Here is a 19643-nt window from a genome sequence, read left to right as displayed (position 1 = left end):
TCTTCTTCCAAACTCTTTTGCATTAGTAGTGTTGAATTTTGTCTGTTTGTCATGTGGAATAAACAAATCTGAGCTGTTACTCAAAGCGTCTCTGTTTAGCACGAAGTACAGGAAAGCACACTCTGAAGCAGACCTCCAAAGCCCCAGATGTGTGGCAGTATATCTAGCTGCAGGAGAGACGGTGCTTCAGCTTTAGTTTTGAAATCCTGTGCTTTCCTGGGTGGAAGGAAAATCTCTGGGCATACCCAAGCATACCTCTGGACACAGGTATGTGGATAGAGGTGTTCACAGTATATGGTGTAATGTGCTACAGGCAACCTATAGGTAAAGTTCTCTAGCAAAGATTTTTGATGTAGAGTTGATATACCTTGACTACAAAGTGCAAGTAATCAGTGGAATTAAAAACCACACATACATATATTTTCTATATATATATATATATGTATATATAAACCTTTTATTGCAAGGACAGATTCGAAAGACAACAGGAATATACCCCCAGCTGGTACCAGTCAACTTGTATTTTAAAGAAAGGCTACTTGAAATCAACGTCGTGTCAGAGTTACTGCTTTTTATGAGCATCAGAAAATGCTCCCTCCCCTTATTTCTTTAGATCAAGATTTTTTTAAGTGTATACTTACATTATTTGTTCTCACTGTAACATTCTGGGTAAAAGAAAAGTCAGTTTAATTCCTCCTTTCAAAGAAAATCACACTAATTTGAATATGTGGATTTGCACATAACTAGGTACTATGTGGGCTGTGTGTGCACATGCATTGTTCAGGTCCTATGTCTTTTTAGATTTTTTAAAAGTCAGTGGCAATTTTACAGAAAAATTATTGGGTTTATTTTCAATTTGTCAAAGTATTTTTTTTTTAGAATTCATTCCTATATTCTTTTTATTGAAAGTAAGAATGTCTTATTTTCTTTCTTTCTTACCTTCCTTATTTCTTTCTTTTTTTCCTTTCTTCCTTCCTTTCTTCTGCCTGCCTGCCTGCATCTCTCTTAGGTAATATCACCATAATTTCTAGAAGCTATAACAAGCAGGTGAAAGAATAGGACCAGGTTTTCTTCTTTTTAAATGGCGGTGACTAAGCAGTAACTCCACAAAAGTTCTTAAAAGTCAGTTTGATTTACTGTGGGGTACATTAGAGCAGGCTTTGGTATACGTTATCCTGCCAGAGAAGTTGTTTATATGTATGGGAGACCAATAGGATGAAACTGAAAAAAAAAAAAGCTGTTTTCTATCCCTTCTCAATGAATGGAAACAGAAAATAGGAGAAGAGAGGAGACAGGGGGAGGGGGAGGAAGGCAATCCCACCAGGTGTCAAGGAGGGCATTTCTGGTGGCAAGGATTCTGCAGAGTACTCTTGCATGCCGTGGACCACCCTCTCTATAGCTGGATGTGTGCAAAGTGACGAACCAGAAAAAAACGGGCAGCTTGGCAGCAGGAGGTGTTGCCAACGTGGCCTTTTGCAGAAGCTGAGGTTTATTTGCTGAAGGTGGGCCACTTTCTGTGACCATCACTCACCCCCACCCTCTCAATTAGATTATTTGGTCCAGATAATCTCATTTTCTTCTTCTTCTACTCGAAATATCAAGCTAGGAATTAGGTGAGGAATGTCTGTCTCAAGTATCTCTAGTGCTTCCTGACTGTGTGAAGAAACAAGTCAGGAGGAGGACAGAGGTTTGCAGAGTTACTTGTAGTTACTTAAACCTTATGATTATCCCTTTTAGTTTAGCCTCACTGGAGGGAGAACGACCTCAGAGCAATATCCCAGCCAAGCAGGTCTGGATTATAACCTTTGCCATCTAGCAACATAGCCAACACAAGGGAAAATCACCTTTGCACTCAGCTGATGTTAAAACAGTAATACTACTTGTCTTGTTCTTTGATATGCTGCAAGGATAATGTCCACCAACTCCTGCGAGATGTTCTGTGGTGAAGGGACAGAACCATAACGGCACCTGGGTCCATACAGCAGATGAAATCTCTTTGCCGTCCAGTACCTGGTAGAGGTCTTTGAAATAAGAGGGAAAAAAATGTCTTGGGGGCTTGGGAGAATTTCGTAGAGCTTCTTTCCACATTTCATGCAAGTCCCTCTTCCCAGTTCCCAGTCTTACAGTGAGCCTTTGAACACACCGCTGAGCTAGGAAACCGGGGGCAATACTCCAGCAACCAGATTCCCTCAGGCCATGCTTGGCAATACGTGTTCTGATGACGGATCGAGCACATCATTTTTTAGTGGGAATACGTATTTCCCAAGACTAATTGACCTTGCAGTAATTGAGACTAGATTTTTACAGGTCAGATTTTAACTAAAACTGTGCATGGTCTTAGTCTCCAAGAAATATGATTGAGATTGCTTGAACAACTCCCCATAGTTATTATTTTTTCTCTCCTGGCAGTAGCCCTGAAGAAGTAGTCTGTTCTTTAACTCGAGTGGTGGAAGTCCTGGCTTGCAGTCCCAAAGCCTCCATACTCCTCCATGGTGACCTGTAATAGGCATCTTTGCACTTGAAGGTTATGCCCATCTCCAGGTCTCTTGCTTCATTAAGGAAGAAATTCAGGTGGGACTTGGAAGCAATTCTTTCTCTCACTAGGCTCTTGTTGGGTTTGCTCAGACTCACTAGTAGGGTTTGGAACCAGTGAGCACTTTGAATCTGGGATGGGCAACATTTCTTGATTTGGATGGCTCATTTGTTTTTTATCTTCTGGCCATGTAAGTCATGAGTTAAACAGACACAGAAATTTCTGGAGTGAGCTATCCTAGTGATGATCTTTCTTTCCTTATTTTTGAATGTAAAAAGCATAGTTCCCTTCCTCCCCCAAATTGTTCAATTTCTATAATTCACTAAAAAAAGATTCCATCTGTGGGCTGAGGATTTTGCCCACTTGCCAGAATCAGGCTTCAACGTTTGATATTCTTTTTTATTTTTTTCATGAGCAAGGATGGAAAACAAACCTGAAGATCTCATCCGACACCCAGTACAGTTCACGTTAACACCACTGTGGATATCAGTGAGCTCTGTATCAAGCCCAACAAATTTTACAAAATGTCTGGGTGCACACATGCCTGTTGGAGTTGAAGGGATACTCCTGGGCAATTTTGATCTTTGTTATTGATAAAATGCAATAAATTCTTACTACTGAAGTGGAACCCTCTCAACTGACAGAGAGGTTGTTAGTAAAGAGGTTGCTAAGGATTAATGTCTATGTGTGTGTGTATCAAGGTGAATAATAATAACCACTTTAGTCAGGTGTTCTTTTCAGTCCTTTTCTTTATGTCAGCTGTTCTGTAGTTTTTAATATTTTTTTCCCTTCAGGGGATATTTAAGTATGAGGCACTGTTAGCTAAAAAGAAGGAAAACAAATGCAAAAACAAATATGACTTGAAAATGGCATTCATTCCCAATGGGTTGTGGTGCCTGGAATTTACCTAGCTTTTCTGTGTGTTTTCAATTATTATTATTTTGTGAATTTAAACAGGGACATTCGCTCCAACAAAAAATAATAACAAAGATGATCCTCTGACTCAGCTGTTCATAGGAAAGATCTTAATCCTCATTTTCTGCAAGGAGGAAATAAGGGTCTGAGAGCCACTGAGTTTGGATGAGCTGGATCAACATATTGAATCCTTTCTCCTTTCATTCTCCTCTGCTCCTTTCCCTTCTTCCCTTCCCATGCACTCAACTGCTGCAATCCATAAAAAAAACATCAAAAGTGTGACTCTATGTGGGTTTTGAGCCACGCTCAGCTCTGAACCCAGCTTCATCTTGCTGAGGGAACATCAGGACTGTGTATTTCCACTCTCTGTGGACTTTCCTCTCTCCATGCCCCCAAGACCAATTTCTTTTTGTTTTAAACAAAACAGCTGCAAGTGAACTGTTTTCCAACAACGTGAATTCCAGTTTTGTGCCTGTGGTTCACCAGAAGTTGCATCCCAGATCTGGAAGTGTTGACTGGACACAGAACATACCCCATGGGCAAACTAGAGACTGCTGGTCAATATATGATTGCTGGTTGAGGGTAACCCGTGCCCGAGGGAGCAGTTTGGTGAATGCTCTACAAGGGGAACATTTCAGTTTCACCTCTTCCCCAAATAAATTTTATTCTTTCTTGTATGGGAGAGGGAGACATTAGTCAATGAAACAGCTTTCTGAAGGAATCTTCATTGTAAAAGTCATTTAAAAATTGGCTGGGCAATGAACTGCACGATTATAGGGATTCATTTTGCTCTGTCCAAGGAGAAGAGCGAGCATGTGGGATAGATGAACTAATATGTCTTTTCTGTTGCTAATTGCTCTAATTCTGAGAAAGCAAATGGGATGAGACCACTGCAGCAGGAGAGCCGGGAGACCCCCAGACCGGAGGGGTTAACACTTGTCATTCTTAATCATACAGTTAGGGTCTCGTGACAAGAGGACTGCACAGGGTACGAACACAGACAGCTCACGCAGCTCCATTTTCCCCACTGGCACTGTCTCTTTATGACTTATTGTGTTAATTAGCTCGCCTGCTCCGTTCCACGGCGGAGCTAAATGCGCAGTGATTGTCACCGGAGGAAGAGAAAGGGGACTTTGTGCCCAGCTCCAGCGACTTTGCTGTTCTGCAGAAGAGTGGCTTTCAAGGAGGCAACTTTCTAGTCATCCCCAGGGGAGAAGAGTCTTCACGGCTGGCAAACAGGAGGGTCCTCCCCTTTCCTCTGGTTTTCTGGGACTATTCCTGGGGCTTGCTGGGCTACACTGAAATCTGGGGAGCTGCAGTCCAGTCCAGGGAACTTGTCCCTGCAAGCACCCGGGCTCTGGTTCCCCAGAGATACTGTCATCAGCTTCAAACTGATGTGCTACAGGCCTGAAGGGTGGGGATCGTTTCTTTATTTAGTTTTAAAGTAAAGCTAATTTCATGAAAATCGGTGTTTCCTCATTAAAATAAAAAAAAAACCTTTCCCTCGCCCCCCCCCCCCCAGCTTTTCCAGAAAAAAGCACCTCAGATTCAACCAAACTGAGTTTGGCGAGAGGATGTGTCAGTCTAGTACAGGAATAAGTGTGGCTCAGGGGAAGAAGTGTCCCAGCCAGAGGATTGAAGGTTGTTATACAAATTAATGTGGTAATTACAGTATCATCTGGAGAAAGCAACTGTGACTGTGTCCCTGTTCTGCTAAGTACTGTACGCACTGTAATAAAAGAGAAGTCCGGGCATGGTTATAATCTCAGCAGAGAATTCAGAGAAAAGGGTCCAATATTACTGTGTCATAGATGAGGAGCCAAGTCCCAGAGACATTTTAAAGGTCCAGTAGTCACCATCACCCCTGTTACTGTTTGGACATACTATGTCCAAGAGTTAATTGAAATTCTTGACAGAGGAAAGGGTCATCTACAAATGCCATCAATCAAAGCCAGAGAATTTTTATAAATGCAAATTTCTTCAAAATTCCTTTTATTTTTTTAAAATTTTCTAATAATCAATGAAAAGGAAAAGGGAAAAGAAAAGCTTTACCCTTTTCACTTATTTATTTCAGAGAGGAGGGATTTTATCTTGAATTTCAGGAGAGAGTGAGAATGGATAGGAAGGATTCTTTCTAAAGACAAACACAAATCACAATGCAAAAATAATAAGGGCTAAGAAAAGACCAAAAAAGATTCTTTTTTTTTTTGTTAATGAGCTGTATGTGTTGGTCAGGTCCAAACATGTCCCTCCAAAACACCTGCCTAAAAGTAATTGGCAGAAGGTCACAGAAAGAGGCTTTGGCAGAGTAGTCTTGTTTAAGCTCTGTTTTAATAAAAAGGAAGTAATGTTAATGAGATATCAAATTAACAACAGCCATAAAAAAAGTATAAGCAGGGAGACAAAAAGTATAGGTATGTGAGGAAAGGGAGGATCAAAAGCAAATTCCACCCATTCCAAAACAACTCTAAGACAAGCGAAAAGGACGTTAGGCAGAGATTATTAAAAAATAATCCATTGTTCAGTAATGGCAAACATTTCACACCTCACATGGCAGAAGCAATAAATCCCATTGATTCCTCCAAGGCAATTTACAATTAAACACTGATTTGCAAATAAATAAATAAATAAATAAAAGCAGAATTCATTGTGGCACCTTACGCCGCCAAATCAAAGCAATTGGAGTGGAATTGAGAATAATTACCAGATGTGTTGCTTTGTGCTCAAAACGGCATCCGTTATTTACAACTACCAATGATGTTCTTTATTTATTCCTCCTGCTGGTCTAATGACTATTGCCATTCAGCGTTCTTTTATTTAATCATCAACATCCAAAAAAAGAAATGTCTTTTTTCATTTTTTTTTTTTTTTTCTTTTGGCAGCAGCAGGGAGGGAGAAGTTTCCTAAACCCCAACAATAGCAAATTGCGCTGGAGGAATGCATCATTTTTTCAGCCTGGCCTGCAATGTAATTATGAGCATTGCCTTCAATTTATTGGCCTTTTACAGATGTGCAGTCCAAATGGATGTTACTTTAACTCCTGGAGTAATGATTATTTGTTTTCTCCTTGCCTATTTCACGTCTTTTCTATGGAGGATATTTCTGGATGCAAATTGACTGGCGGTCATAAGCATTAAGAGAGTTTGAAGCTCCCCAGGGGAACCCAGCTCAGTCATAAAGTTGCAGTACATGTAGCCGTGCGCACACAGAAAGAAAAGTGTTTGCAGGTGAAGAGACTCCGGGGACGAGGATTTTTTTTTTCTTTATTCTTCTGTTTGTTTCAATCCCATTTGCAGGCAGGGTGCTCTCCAGGCTCATTCTAGGTAAGGACAAAGGGAAAATATTCCTTGAGGAATGAAGAAATGAAAAGGTAGATATTAGTAGATGATTATATAATCTAGCCCCTCATATACTATGTCCTGAATTGGCCATTTCGTGGATGTTCCCATGCTTTTTCTAGGATGTATTTACGTGGACCTCTCTGTTGATGTACAGAAGGAATTCCGAAGGAATAGATGAAGCTGTGCTGAATTGTCCCAACCGCAGTCTGTCCTATAAAATGTCCTTCTTCTATTCTCATCTCAGCATTTCTAGAGGTAAAACTTTTGGGATGCCCCCAATGCCACCCCACAGTTTACTGATTGAATATTATTTCTTCGTATATACCTTTTCCTCTCTTTTTGACTATTCAGAATGGATCCTAGTGGTTATGTAGGGGTTGGCACGTTTATACATATTTAGTTGTTATACATTGGCCCTTATACATATTTAGATCAAATCACTTAAATGAAAGTGCAGAGCAGAGACAGTGAGGGAGCTTTTATCATTGTTATTCATCTCCAGGGAGCTCACCAGGAGAAGCAAGTCCAAGCAGGTCTGACTCGACAGGGAGAGTGAATGAATACATGGCACAAGGGGACACGAGGAAAACCTTTTGTCCTTCATTTCACTCAGAATCTGGTAGATTCTCCCCACACCATCCAGCCCTGGGATCAGTCATTGCACTTCCACTGTAAGGAGGGTATTACCACAATACACTTGCAAAGGTTTTCACCCAGTACTGCAGAAAAAGGTTTACCTTAGTATAGGGTAAACTAGAAGCCAGACAATACTGGGGAAAGAAACTAGGTTGTAGAAGCTAATGGTACTTCTGCCACTTCCAGTTTTCTGCCAGGAACACTGAAAGTGGAAAGAACGTGAAAGGCATTTTGTAGGCACTAGGGATTACCAGGCATCACAGAAGGGTCACAGAGAAGCGCACACTCAAGCAGCACTGATACAGCCCCATTAGTGTCCAAATTCTGCACGATGGGTTCTCTGAAGAGTTAAGAGTGCAGACCATAAGATCTGTGCCCTTTGATGGTCTGTTATACATGCAAAAGGTGATGGAAGCAGAGCAGTCACTGTCTAAGAAATGTACAGCAAGTTTCAGCATACACACACTCACACACACACAAAAATTCCTGAATGGCTCAAAATTTCCTGTCAGTTGGGTACTCTCAGTGAAGACAGACATCTCTGCTCCTTGTTCTATGCCTTTAATCTTCCGTTTTGCTCATTCTGCTCTTTAATCATCAGACGACTCATGACAGTAATTGTGGATGTCCCTGGATAGCTCAGTAATAAATGTATCCTGAACAAACATGCCTGTCAGACTCTATTTAGCCTAGAGCATCAAGTTTATGACCTCATGAAAGAGAATCATTCTTAAGTTCTCTAAACAACTCTCAAAGTTAATCTCTACTTCTTATAAACATTAAAAATTTTTTGCTATTTTCCTCAAGAATTCAGAATAAAACCCTGAAAATTATGTAGGTGCCAAGCTCTCTAGGTTTAAGTAGGACTTTGGATGCCAGACAACACCTCTGTGTCCAGGTCTTAATGTCTGGACCATTGCATTCTGCCCCTTCAGGTCTGCCTTTTGGGCAGAGCAATAGCAGCAGAACAATATTGCAGGATATTGTTAATAAAAGTATACTTCTCCCTCCAAAGATTGCTGCAGTGGCATGGAGGACAAGCTCTATTTCTTTATTCAGCTTTGAGCATAGTACATTTGCTGTGAGAGTTTCCTGAAGTAAAGAAGTGGAGTGGGAGAGGGGTTTCTTTCATTGTTAATTATTTGTGCTTCTGGTCTAGTGACCCAAACTATATTTAGCTCCCCATCAAAACCAAAACCTGAAAATTAAATGGACTGGAATGGAAAGGTGGTCTCTGTGTCACTCTCTGGATTCTGTTTCACAAGATGCAATCTTCCTCGATTTCCAAAACCAATTTTCTCCCATCATCTTATGAAAGTAGAGGTCATCCTGTGAAATGTGATATCTCACCAGTTTTTATAAAGGAATGTGCCCTTCCCCATGAAAGGAGGGTTCATTAAATCATGCAGCTGATCAGATTGCTGAAGCCTTGATTGGCCGACAGCCAGAGCGAAGAAATCCATGGGGAAGATGCACATGGCACCATCAAAATAGGCTGGACCCGAACTAGGGTATTTTAATCACACTGTTATAGGGAGGAAAGGGGAATCTCAAAGAAGGGCAGTATGGGAGCTTTATTGACTTTTAGGGTCAACAGAAGATGGGAAATAATCAGCCAGCCACATCTGAATTCCACAGTTTAGCGTTTATTCCCAGGCACCACTTTACTGTTAATCAGAGTCCAAAAATAATTCATGACCCACCTCTGCCCTTGTTGTATGCCTTCTCTCCACAATGTCCTTACAGAAGTTGTCAGATTGCTGTTTGTAGCCAATACCAAAAGGCAGCTACTTCTGGAGTAGGTCACAGCAACGACGCAAAGCATTTGCTGCAGGACAGGAAACCTAGTAAATTCTGAGAGTGGGTCCATGGTCTGAGACAAGCTTCAGGCAAAATGATGTCTTGGACTAGCAGATGAGACAAAAAAATCTGTGTGTGCTAGGTAGAACATGAAAAAGTGTACAGGAACAATTAGGAAGTTATAGTTTATGTTCAAGCTGGACATCAGGTGTTCTTAAAGACTTAGAGTGACCATTTTCTTGAGGTATGGGGTTCATTCATTCCCCAAACCCCAAGCGGAATGAAAATGGACCAGATTCAGGCAATGCCCTATTTTCCTTTGAAACATGGTCAAACTCTCCTGACAGTCATGCTTTACAGGATCACAAGGCCTCAGGTTCTGCAAACGTAGATAGCACTTTACAAAGTCAAACAGTTCACTGGGGACAGGCAAACTAAGTTGGTGCCACACAAGCACAAACTACTTCAGATGCAGCAGACTCACTGGGAGGGCTATAACCTTGCCTACCTCGCTGGGGCTTTCTGATGAGTCTTGCACTGCAGATCTTCCAACAAGAAATGGCTGGATGAGTTTATACCTCCCTTATCATCAACACACAAGTCCACCCCAGGCCTTACAGGAATGATGTGGTTGCAGAATTGCAGCTAACATATTTCCAGTGGTAAAGATCTCCACCATAAGGCGACAAAAGCTCACTTTTGTATTTTATCTCAAAGTTGGTGAAAGGGATCTGAAAAACCATGTGGTAGGGACCACACGTGGTAAAACCTTGTAGGCAGAGCCCTCAGTTTTGTGTGTTTGGGAAAGTCAGCACTTGAGTCTGTCTGACATCTAGTTAGGTAGATGTACTCCTGGATGATAGTCCTTCCTCACAAAGTGGCAACAAGATGCAGAGCCATAGCTGGTGACTCAAAGAGTAGTCAGGTCTGAATCAAAAGCAAAGAGCCTACCTGTTTTGGATTTGCAAGGCATAGATAACCTCCATCTAGGAAAGGATAAGGAGAACATAAGAAATTGTCCTATTATTCATCACGGCTGCCCAGGGCTCTGAGACAAAGTATGCTGGGAACTTTCTTTATATCAGCCAAGAAGAGGGGAGTTGACAGGGCATCCTCGATTCAGACACCTCAGGCTTGAGGGTTTTGCATAGTTCAGATGAGCAACCTCACTTCTGGCTTTTGATCTGAGTCAAACCTTTTGATCTGAATGAATTCCCCTCTCACCAGGCTGCCCTGCCCACTTTTCCTTCCCAGAGTGTTGTTAGAAACAGCCCCAGGCTGAGTGGGCTTGCAGGTCCCTCCAGCTTCCCCTGACAGGAGTGCAAGAGGGGATAGCCCCCTTAACCTAACCAGGGAGACGTGCTTTGCTGGTGTTTGGAGGCAGAGAGGTGCCTTGCATCTCAGCCACATCAAACCTCTCAGGAGAAAAATAGTCTTTCCTGGGGGATTGCCTCTCTCTTCAGTGATTCCTAGACAAGCTGAACACTTTAAACCAACCCCAAAAAAGAGCAGCAAAAGCCTCCACTGGTGGCGGTTCCACATCAGAGAAACATGTACTGCTGCAATGCAGTGGGTAACTCCCCTGGCTGAAGCAGCGCTCTGGTGTTGAGGGCTCCAACCCCAACACTAAGTTTTGTAGGGAAGGTATTACATACGCTATTAATATTTTGGGGGTTTGCCATTGGTAGAAGACACTTCCCTTTGATTTCTTGGGAAAAGTGGTTGTGCAGCTCCTCTGAAAATCATGCCTTTCATTATGAGACTTAAAGTTTGAAAACATATATCGTTTTATCAACTAACATCTCTAACCAAGCAATGCATTGTTTTACATCCATCCTGTTTCACAAGTGGGAAACTGAGGCACAGAAAGGCATAGGAGCTGGCCTAAGATGTTCTACTATAGTAGGACTGAAAAATAACACTATCAGAATTGACCAAAGTTTTCTTTTCATGTTGCTGCGGGGCACCAAGCTCTATCAAGGAGGGGATGAATGATTCACCCCTTCCCAAAGGGAGCACTGAGCGGTATTGCAGGCTTGTCCTTGCTTTCTCAGCTGCTCCCAGGAACAGAGGTATCGGTCAACAGCAACGGGGTGACCAGAAAGTTGTGGTAGGAGCCAAGAAGAGCCTGAATTTGCAGAGGGAAGGGCACACTGGGGCTCCTTCACAGGAATATTTTATGATTTCACAAATACTCCCTGTTAGCTGGTCAAAGCGAATTCTGCCAAATGGTCCAGTTCAACTAAGCAAGCTGAAAACCGTAAATACAGTGCATGAGTAACTGACCCTTCATTCATGGGAATCAGCACACCTCTACCCTAGGGTGAGACATTCAAAGGCCGTGTGCCTTCCTCACCAGCTGTTGTCTGAACAGTTTTTCAACTCTTTGGAGAATATTGATATTGATTCTGGAAAACAAGAGTTAATCTGGAGAGACAGACAAACACATACAAATAAAGTGCATTTGAGTTTAAAGAAAAAAGTTAGTGTCATGGCATTGAACTATTGACAAGGCTGTCACAAATATCATCTTGTCTCAGTGTAAATAAACAAGCTTAGTGCTGTTATTTTAGAATAAAAGGCCGGAATAGGTTTTGTATTGACTTTCTAACACCCACTCAAGAGTTGGAAGAAGAAAATTAAAGATAATAAAGTAAAAGTGCAAACCATAAAAGTGGAGACAGCCAGTGCATAGTAAACTGTGAATCTGAGTCCTCTTCGGTGCAGGAAACCAATTGTGTAACTCAGAAAAGGTCAGCAGCAAAGATAAGAAGTTGAGGTTGTCAGTGAATCCCCTTCTATATTTGGAAGGTTGACAGCTGCAGGATGATACGATCTTGGGCTGCAGTGATTCAAAGGCTGGTGCTCATGTCCTACCTTTTCTGCATGCACTTGAGATCTGGGTGGTGTTTCTGGGCCCTGTCACATTCGTTTGAAGTTGGCCTGCTCCTGGGTAACTTATCCAGTCCACTGGGCAACGATGGTAATGTAAACTGCTAATCCCATCTTAACTCTGTTCAGTGACAGGGACATTTATAACTCCTTACAATAGATTCAGGTGCGATCCCAAGCTCTCTGCGTTTGCCTTTCTTACAAAAAACATTCACTGATGTTACAGAAATTAGTTGGTATCTTTTCTGGGGCTGGTCCCTCTATGTCTTGGCCAAATTTAGCCTTTACTTTGGGTGGTTTCCTAGACTACACCCACCATCCTTATCAGCCTCTTCTTAGAGGTCCTTTCCTGGGAACTTTCCAAGCTTCTTTGGTACCTTTGTGGACTCTCACTTCCTTTTGTCACCTTAAATGGAAAAGGATAGAAAGATTAAAAAAGATAGGAAAGGACAGGAAAGGGAAATCTGTTCCGCTTGGACCTCTGAGAAAGGATAACTGGTTTATCCATTGTCCCTTCTCAGCATGCTTTGAGCAAACTATGAATGAGATGTTAGACCTGCAAGCCCAAGATTCTTCCCTTAAGAACAGTAAATAATATGCGGGAACCCGCACATCCCATTTGGCAAGTAATGTGCTGCTAAATGAGCTGAGGTGCTTATAGAGTGGGCACTACCAAATGCATATGCTGGTTCAGAACCTCTTGTAAAAAAAACTAACAACATATATGTGCTCTGGAGTAAACCTTGAGCAGTTGCAGATAAGAGGAAAAATGTCTCATACGAAAAGATTGAGGGAGATTTTGAGGACTGCATAAAAAAAACATAGACAGAGATGAGGAGCTAAAGGAAAGTTTCAAGCTGAAGGAAAGCAGGTTGATAGTGAAGTTAAAGAGGAGGAAGGGATGATAGTTGGAGGGGAAACGAGACTACATGAGGGACTGACTAGATGATGAGGATTTGGGGCATGGGGTCCAAAGATGGGACAGAGGAGAGAGCCAGTGGAGAGATTTGTTCTGACCCCTTACAAGCAGCAGATGTGGAAGACATTAACTAGAATCAAACAGCACTAATGACTGAGGACTGCTTCTCCAAGGGCATAAAAGCCACCTTTGCCTGAATATCCCTTCATCCACGTGACCAAGGGTTGAACAAGACTTTCCCTGAACCTGACTTATAGACGTGATTTTGAATCAAATCAAAACATCCTCTGCATCTGAAGTATTTCAGATCTCAGGTTCTGTCTTGTTCAGCTCCATGAGTTTTCAATGATGTTGCCTCATAACATCCAGCACCCAAACTCATACAATTAGAGGGTGTAATGGCCCATGAGTTGTTGGATACATGCAAAGTGTTCATGCAATCATTTAATTTTAATCAGATTGGTTACCGTGTCCAAATAATGCCATTTAAATATGTTTCTTTGACATTCCTTTGTGAATTCCTTTGAGATGGATAGTCAAATGTGAAGCAAGCAGAGAGGAGTTATTTGGGGTTTTTTTCTGTTTTAAGGAAGAAACTTTGGATGGAAAACTCAGAAGTTCCAGATCTACGTAGAAGCTGCAACTCCTTAGTCAGAGAGGAGATGGAGCTGTTGCATGGATAAGCTCTGGACTCTCATATTGGGAGTCTAAAGCAAAGGGCTGGTACAAATAATGACAGCACTTTCAACTTTTGCACTTCTTCAGTGGAGGTTTGAAGGCCAGGAGTAGCCTTTGACACTTCTGCCTGGCCTCTCACACAGTGCAGAATTTCAGTTAGTGAGTCTTGCATTTGTCCCACAGCCTCTGGCTCAGGCAGATATACCTAATTGCCTTGAAAAGTCTCAAAGCAATGGAGAGGTTGCCACATCCCTACTCTCAATAGTTAATTACCCTCACTGGTTAATTATGCTCACTAATTCCCTTCAGTTACAACAAGGTGGCTATGGTGGGGTTTTTTTCCTACTGTATTTAGTTTCTCTGGGCCTCAGTTTTACCTCTGTTACAATGGAAGTAATAAACAAAGAGCCAGATCGTCCACTGATGTAAATTAACACTACTGAGCACAAAACCTCCTTTCTTACCTGTTTCCGGACAGCCTTTGCACAATGAATCTAATTGCGTTCGTGGGCTTTCCAACTCCTACTTAAATCTATTTGGTTTGGGGTTAGACTCCTTTGAAAATCCTGCCTGTGTCCCTCTGTACTTTTGGTAGACGGGATGCAAAAGTCCTGAACGTGACATTGCCTGTGAAATGATGCAAGCCCACAGCCTCTGCAGCATTGTTCTTACAAACGTGTATCATATCAATAAAAGATTATCTGAGTGCAGGAGTGAAAAAATAAAAATGAAGGAGAAAAGGATTGGGAATCATTCACAGCAGGTCATTTTGGCTGGGCTGCAATCAACATGCCAGGCTTGATAAGACAGGTATTTGAGAGAGTATTGATCTCAGATCTTTTTTCTTTTTAATTTCATTTTTGTATTTGTTTATACTTAACGCTTAATAAGCTCCTTGCGTCTTGCTTGCTGGTACACGCAGCCTCTGGCCTGTGTATTTGTTGCTCCTTGAAAGTTGTGTAAAATTTCTGCAGCTACTGGGCCAACTTAGGTTTTGATATGGCAGGTAAGATTCAAATCTTCTAAGTTCCTCTTTCTCCCTCTCTCCAGCTGGTTTTGGCTTTTGCTTGATGAAGTAAATCCTGGTGTTCACGAGTAAGACCAGTGCAATTCACTGCATTGTCATTCCGAAATACTTTCCCATGGGAAACATGCCTTGGTACTGTGGTTTCTCTGCCATATGAGCATGTGAGGGCTCAGCATCGCCATTCACCTTCTGGTAGCAACTCCGGGTGCCCTCTGCGAGTGGTTTGAGGGTCCTGAGTGATGTATTTACACCGAATAAGAAGCGGTAGTTCTTGACCTACAGATTTTGCCAGGCCATGCAGAGAAGATAAGAGGGGAAACAAAGGCACAGAGGTGAAAATTACTTCTCCAAGGTCATATTGCTGTCCATGTCAGAGCCTGCCTAGACCCCAGCTCTCTCAGTCTCTCTCTGGTGAGTTATCCTCTGCACCAGAAAACCTCTCCAGGGTGATTTAAAAGGGTGTGATTTTAACCAAGCTCAAGGCCCAGTGGTCTAATGAATCTTCTCCCAACGACTGGCATGCACATAATTCATCTCATTCTTCAGGCTTTTGTGACTAATACAAGAGCTGTTCACCCTAACCTGCCTGTATGATTCATCTGTGTTTTGTACAGCCTTTGTTACTCAAACTGTAACTCTCAAGTGCAAGGAGTAAAAACAAAATTAAAGAGTGATATCTGACAGCAGATGGGTATTTAATAAAATGAAGAGTAAGGGTTGTTCCAGGATCTTGTTCCAAGTTGTGCCAGTGTTTAAGATGGTTAGACTTGGGCCAAAAATAGCAAAAAGATTGAAATGAGAACTGAGATCTGAACCTTTTTTGCTGGGTTTGTATCCTGGGTTTCTTTCCAGGGTCAGTCTCTGTTAGGGTGATATCGTACTAGGGTAGGAGGCAGATGGTTCATTTACACTGCCAGTTAAACCTTGTTGCATTTGCAAATTTGGTGTCTGTTCACAATAATGAGCTACAGGTGAGCTGGGAACCAGGTAGTCCAAAGGAAAGACTATCTTAGAGCTGTACCTCCTTCTCTACTTGACTATCTGATCCTTGAATGCACTCAAAGTTTCCCTGTCACCTTCTTCCCTCAGTCAAATAAATCTCCACTTTCTTTGTTTATTTAATCAGTTTGATAGGATGATTAGAAGTTAAAATATATGACAAGTCTGTTCTGCTTTAATTTTGGGGTTTTTTTCATTTATAGCCTGCTTCAGAAGTTGTTGGCTTAAAGGAATGTGACAGCTCCTGCATGAAACTGAGTGTTTCCTTTTGTTAAGGAGATGTCCATGAATGTTATTTCTTTTTTTCATTGTTATTACTATTGACCAAAGAAGGTCAATTTGGTTTTGAATCAGCTGTTTCACTCTAGAGGAGAGTCAAACTCTGATCAGGATGCATGCTAAGAGATGTAGGAAAACAGAGTTTAAACACTCAGTGACTTTTCTTATTATAAAGTACAAAGCTGTCCATTCCAAATAGCAGCACTGAGCTCAGCTTTGCTATCCTCCACCAGCTGCCCTTTCCAATAATGACTCCATGACTGGTAGCTAGCAAGAGGAACTTTATTTAGGACTCATGTTTTGATAAGATTTAAGACTATTTAAAAAACCCAAAATCCCAAATGGCAAGCACTGTTAAGTAGGTGGTTAACCGATTACAAAGCACAGATCTAAAGCAGCACACATTTTTGAAGCAGCACAACGTAAACCCTTGGGAGACAGACTCGAGTAAAACGAAATGGGGTTTGCAAATTCATTGAAATTAGGTGAAGCATTCGAAAGCCATCACCATTTAAAGAAATTGATGAGCCCTGGTCTGTATGTGCAAGGCCATAGCATTAATCATTCACACAGACAGGAATGGACTATAGTTTTCAAACAGGATTTGCTGAGGGGTGTTGGGTGGTTTGGAAGATCTGTTGTTATAGCTGGTGTTGCATATAGTTAGGTAAAGGTACATGTATACAGCTCTCACAGCTCTCCCTACACCCAGTTACTATAATGCATCTATCTCATCCCACTGGCAGTCCTGTTTTCAGCTGACACTGACCAACTCTTGAGACTTCAGTCAGTTCATCTGGCATCTTTCTGAGACAAGGTTGAGGTTAAGACGCCAGTCTGAGACCAAGCTGTCCAGAGCAAGTCATGTCCCTCTCCTTCCTGCCCATGCCTCAGTTGATATGTATAGATCAGTCTTGTAGAGTTGTCGAGAGAGAGAGGCAAAGAAACATTTGCAACATGAAATGAATGAAAAGTCCAATTGGATTTCATTTACTATTGGATTTGGGGGAAGTCCAGACTAGTTGCTATTTCTGTAGCCTTCAACTCCGGCATGCATTTCTTGGCTCCTTCCTCTGCCACCATTAAGGTCTGATCCTGCCACCTTTTACTGGCAAGAGTAAAGGCTACTCTTGGCAACTGTGTCATTGATTGCCATGCAAAAAACTCACATTACATAGGGTATTGGGAATTAATAAAGATTTCAGGCTCAGATTTACAAAGGTTGCATTTAACATGGCTCAGTGAGAGGTGTCTGTTCCTATTCCTCAACCCTGGGCTGCCCCGGAGTGCAGGTCTGCATGGTCAGGACTGGTGTCCTTCAGATAAGCTGTTCTCCGGAGCTCCCTTCTCCTGCCCATCTCCAGTGGCTGCTGTCCAAAAAGAGCTTAAAAAGATCACAGTGTAACTTTCCCAGAAGAGATGTCACCTCGATGTCTTTGCCAATGTTTCCCTCTCCCTGTAACACAAGAGCCGTGTGTGAGCTGAGTGCATGATGACTTCCAGAGTCTAACTATGCAGTGCCAGATTGTGTCCTTGGTTTAGGGGCTCTGCAGAGATAACCCTCCTCACTGCCACCACTGTCATCAAACACCACTCCACACAGTGTCTGGGTGGTGGTCCATGGGATGAAGCCCACTCTCAAAGCCAGGCTCCTCTGACACCCATTTGTGGATCCTCTGCATTGAGTCTTCATTAATATGTTGCCTGACCCCAAAGTCTGGACTTCTCCCTGCCCACTAAATAAAAAAAAAAAGAAAGATATCATGCTGGGGTATTTACCAGGTAACTCAGCATTGACCTAAATCCTCACCTCTGTGGCTGCTGTTGTGCTGCACTTGCTCCAGCCCAGGTTCTCACTGATCCAGCTCTTCCTCAGCATGGGTGAGTTCTGCAGCAGAAAGCAAAGATACGGGAGATCCCACGCTTGGATGTCTCCTTCACCATGCAACACTGGTATAGCCTATCAGTACTGGAGGTAGACTACTAAATTTGCAGCTCTATGGCCTGTTTTGGTGTAGCAGCTCTTTAGTAAAGGTGAAAGGCAGGAGGGCATCTTAGAGGCAGTCAACAATTCCCCCTATTCTTCCCCAAAGCATAAGATCCTCTCCCTCCTCCTCCTCCCTCATTTAAGGGGGAGACTGTCTGCCTCCACAACCACAGCAGTTGGCTGTTCATTCACAGACTAACTGCTCCAGCTCTCTGCCTTATTGCTATTCAGATTCGTTTCCCCATCCCATCAGGCACTAATCCAGCAAAAGATGTCGGTTAGTTAGCAGAATCATCTGGGAAAAGTTGGGAGACCCTTAACAGACTTTCCCCTTCCCATTGCCAGCCCCCTGCTACTAATTCGATAGTCCCCAAAGCACTGGGGGTTTATTTTGGTTTCCCTTCTCTTTGTCTGTTTTCTTGTTGTGTTTTTTTTTTTTTTTTTTTTTCTCCCGGACCCAGCTGCATCTCTGCAAATTCCATCTCCAAAATGGAAGCTTGGCTGAGCTGGAAGCTGTCAGCACCGATGGTTAGTAGCTGGCTGCGGCCACTTGCCAGGGAAGGGGGAAGATGAGTCCCTAGGCATCAGGGCAGCATGAAAAGTGACTACATCTAAATACTTCAGCACATGATTTCTTTCCCATTACTTTGATTCAAATCTCCCTTAATCCTCAGCTGCGTTAATGCAGTTAGTAGGTTATGAGTGCCGCATGTGGATGCCACTGGATTTGATTCCTTCACACAATTGGTTGGTAAATAATTTAGTACCAGTTTTGCCTGGAACGGGACCTGAAAATAGCCAGGCTGCTTATAGATTCTGCTTTCCCTCTTCCCGCGTTTTTCCCCCTCACAAGCACCACGGGGTTGTTTGTGCAAGCACAACCTGGCAGAGACTGCCATTTTATATGTCACAGCTTCCTCCTGTCCCTGCTCATCAGAATCTCTCTTAATTTATTTTCTAGAAGAGAAGGGAGGGGAGGAGTGGGGTCAGGCCAGAGAGCTGAAGCTACAGACATAACAGTACCTGCACACTCCTGACTCGGGGTTTGCAAACAGTAAGAATTTGCCCCAAATTGCCACTAAACCCAGTCTGTCCTTTATATCTGGTGCTTTCAAAATAGTGGTGTATTCATTTGTTTGAGATTCCTGCAGTTCTTAAATTCAGTCTAAGGTAGACATGGCAAAGGCAGACAGAAAGTGGTAATAACAAGGAAGGAATTTCTGAGTTTGGGAAAAAATTCTGGATGAGCAAGGAAAGAAGAATTCCACTGAAATGGCCAGGACTATCTGGGATGGACCAATTTCCAAGTGTTGTGATTTTTCTTTGGGCACAGCCGTAATAGTATCCATAATAATGTCCCTCACCTCCTTTCACTTCTTACCGCAAAGCTTTCTCTTCTTACCTGCTACTGACCATGGTGCACTACACTGTCTATTGTTTCCCTACCTACCACTTCATACCAGACACCACCCTCCTCATCCACGCAGGACTGAGTTTCACCCACCAGAGATGTGCTGTGGAGCAGACTATGCATCCCTACATCTCATCATTGCTCCTGGTTCTGCTGAAGTTCCAGCTGATCTGAATCGTGGGGCATTTTCCCTCTCCTAACCCTATGAAATTCTTATAAAGACAGG

The 19643-nt window shown here is 42.5% G+C and overlaps 1 protein-coding gene across 1 annotated transcript in view; it reads left to right on the top strand.

The window, feature by feature from the left end:
• The window catches only part of LOC142075747 (CUGBP Elav-like family member 4), a 719152-nt gene that overhangs the window by 423612 nt on the left and 275897 nt on the right, over window positions 1–19643 (top strand). The gene's annotated exons all lie outside the window — the stretch shown is intronic.

The sequence above is a fragment of the Calonectris borealis genome, chromosome Z (genome assembly GCF_964195595.1).
Source record: "Calonectris borealis chromosome Z, bCalBor7.hap1.2, whole genome shotgun sequence".
NCBI classification, from domain to species: domain Eukaryota; kingdom Metazoa; phylum Chordata; class Aves; order Procellariiformes; family Procellariidae; genus Calonectris; species Calonectris borealis.
This window is presented reverse-complemented; position numbering and strand designations above follow the sequence as displayed.